Here is a 3,250-nt window from a genome sequence, read left to right as displayed (position 1 = left end):
CCTTGGGGTCCCTCATCGTGTGAGGGAGCAGCCAGTCTTCTCCAGTGGCCCCTTCTCTATGTCAGCACCACCTGTTTTCTGGGCCAGGCCACTCCTGTTCCCAAAGGCACGGCTACCCCAGCCTCCTCCTGGGACTCTGCTGCTGGTCAAGTTCGTCATCTGCATGGCAGCCAGGTCAGGCGCTGCTCTCCGGAACCTGCAGTGGAGGTCAAGTCCAGGATCTGGAACACTTGGCACGGCGGGTACCTGCTGGCTCTCTGTTCCCCTCACCTACCACCACCCCTTTCCTGGGCCAGCTTTGCATCCTTCAGCCCGTAGCTGAGACACCTCCTCTCCGTGAAGCCTTCGTGACCACCCACTCAGCAGCACCCTGTTCCTTTCCTTCATCAGTGTTTCCTTTCCTCTCCTCGCCATGTACTGACATGTACTTGGTCTGTGTACCCCGTTCACACATGTCTCCCCATCTAGCCAGAGGGCAGGAAGGGGTCTGCTCATTCACTGCTTCATTACATAGTAAGATCTCAGGAAATACTCATCTAGTAACCAAATAAATGAATGAAAATGTACTAATTTCCTCCACCCAAGTTTGAAAAGACATTCATTAAGGGTAACCTGAAAAAAGTATAGGAAGGTATGAAGAACCAATTTTCAAAAGTGACTAGTGGTCCCAGCATTGAGAGAGAACCCCGGACGCTGTTTTGGGGTAATCCTTCCAGTCTTTTTCCTGTGACTGCGTCTGCGTATATATGAATGTTTAAAGTCGCAGCGATGTGCAGTAATTCATTGAGCTGCTCTCCTGCTGTTGGACATCGAGGTTGGTTCTATTTTTTTGCTTTATAACCAATCAGTGCCATGAATTTTTTAATTTGTCTTTATGATTTCTTTGGGATCAATTCCTAGGAGTAGCATCACTTGTCCAGGGAGTAAGAATTATTTCTAAAGCTATTGCCAGATTGCCTCTAGAAAGGTTCCACCAACTGTGAACCTTAAAAAAAAAAAAAAAAGTTTGTTTTCCTGAGAGTGAGCAGCTGATTTCCCAGCGTCCTGGGTGTCCTGAGGGCCCAGTGCCCCCTTCCACCCGCCTCCCTCTACCTCGGCCTGGGCACTCATCCTGCATGCAGTCCTGGGCCTGGATGTTTGATTTATGGTATTGTGCAAACATTGCTGCAGGCCGTCCCCATCTGCCCAGGAGGAGGCTTTGCACCCGGTCGCGGGTCAGGACTGCTGGCCTTCCAGAGCCCACTGTGGTGTCGCTGCAGGGCCGGCCTCAGGTGTGCTCCCAACAGCCCCTGTGCCTGGAAGCCCTCCTGAGCTGGCAGGTGGTCGGGTGCCGGTCCTTTCCGTGCTCAGCCGTCTGGTGGTGAGTTGCCCAAAACTGCTGCCTTCCGTGGGTGTAGCCCGGCTCTCCCCAGGCTCTCCCCGCCTCCCCCGGGGCTGGGAGGGAGTGCGCATTCTCCCAGCTTGCCCGGGATGTTTGTGTGCAAACAGGTGAAGTGGCCCTGCCTGTCTGGGAAGTGGAAACCTTTTATAGGGGAGCGAGAGTGACAGGGATGGCCATGTGTGTGGACATGCACCTCACACAAAATCAGGTCTTCATAGGGGGCCTTCACAGATCAAACAGCTGAGACTTTTAAATATGTTTTATCTTTTTCCTAAAATTACACATATAATTCATACAATGCAAAAGACTTTAAAACTTTGTTGTTGTAAAATGTAATATATGCACTGAGAAGTGTGTAAATATTCAGTTTAGGGAACAATGAGAAAGCAGGCAGACATGTCACCCCAGAACAACGAAGAGAGCCTGCCGGCACCCCAGAAGCCTCTCCCTCCCCGAGAAGGCACTGCTGCTCCAGACTGCATGGTCACCATTTCTTGCTTTTTGAAGGTTTGCTCTACCGTGTGTACAACTCTAAATACCATGGTTCTGTTTAGCCTGTTTTTGAACATTGTGTAGATGGAATCATAAACTCTGCGTGTTCCTCTGTGTCTGGCATTTTGGCTCAGGGTCACATCTGAGTCGTGTCCTGATTCTGATGTCAGCGCGTTTCTGGTACCAAAGCTCATTCTTATCTGATACACAGACAAGCTTTACAAATTTTCATATTCCTGCAGTTTGATGAGTATTAGAAAAAAATATAACGACTCCAACACTTATATTATTAAGGCTTTATAAGCGAGATGGCGGAAAGGATCATCTTAAGTCAATAATAGCACCGGTGGGCTGTGGCTGTGCCAAAGTGGAGGCACGTGACTTTGGGAAGTTGGGGAGCTCAAGGTGGAGGGAAGGAGGATCGCACTGTCACTCCCTCCCTGGGGGTGAAATTAAAAATTAAATGCTGGGTTCAAGCCTCCAGCTGCAGGAGGTCGGTTCCAGATGCGTGTTCTGCGTTGACCTAGGTAGATAGATGGATAGAAAATATGGAGCACGGGAACTTTTTTTAAATACTGATTTTTTTTTTTTAATTGTAAGAGAGAATATGTCATTCTTCTAAATTACTTCTTGGGGTTTCTGAGTTTGTTCTCTGATTAAAGCAGCCAATTTCCTTGTAAGATTCCGCTGCAGGGGGCAGCGAGATCAAACAAGGCAGTCGTGAATCCTGCCTGGAACACGAGAAATCGGGGGCCCGAACAATGCCACAGTGCCAGCGATTCTTTTATTTACTACACGATTTAGTATCTGCCTCCCGATTTTATTTTATTTTTTCAATAATCTTGGCAGTTCCGTAGCTTCTCTCCCTTCCTGCAGACGTTGAGAACTTGGACTCTGAGCAGGAGTTAACAGAGCGACCAGGCGAGGGCCGCCTGGCCTAGGACACATGCTCAGTGCTGAGTTAACATGGGATCGTGACTCAGGGGCCAGAAATGTACACATGTGAGAGAGACACACGCAGGGACATGGAGAGAAGGGGGAGCAAGGACGCAGGGAGGTCCAGCAGAGACACAGACATGGGACAGAGATGTGGAGAGACGGGATACAGATGTAGACAGGGACAGGGACACAGAAACATGAGACTAGTTGGCTGGTAAGCTGGCTCATCGGCTTGCTGGTTAGTTGGTTGGTTGGTTGGTTGGTTGGTTGGTTGGTTGTCTGGTTGGTTGGTTGGTTGTCTGGTTGGTTGGTTATCTGCTTGACTGGCTGGTTGATAATCTGGCCGGGTGGCTGACTGGTTGCCTGGTCGATTTTGGATTTTTGGGTTTTTTTTAATGGACTCAGAAAATACTTATGGAGGACTCACCCTGACCTGGC

General features: G+C 49.3%; 1 protein-coding gene across 3 annotated transcripts in view; it reads left to right on the top strand.

Moving 5' to 3' along the window:
* Positions 1-3,250, top strand: part of SIPA1L3 (signal induced proliferation associated 1 like 3) — a 232,575-nt gene that overhangs the window by 122,830 nt on the left and 106,495 nt on the right. The window lies entirely within an intron of this gene.

Source organism: Pteropus vampyrus, unplaced genomic scaffold, assembly GCF_000151845.1.
Source record: "Pteropus vampyrus isolate Shadow unplaced genomic scaffold, Pvam_2.0 Scaffold203, whole genome shotgun sequence".
Classification (NCBI taxonomy): domain Eukaryota; kingdom Metazoa; phylum Chordata; class Mammalia; order Chiroptera; family Pteropodidae; genus Pteropus; species Pteropus vampyrus.
This window is presented reverse-complemented; position numbering and strand designations above follow the sequence as displayed.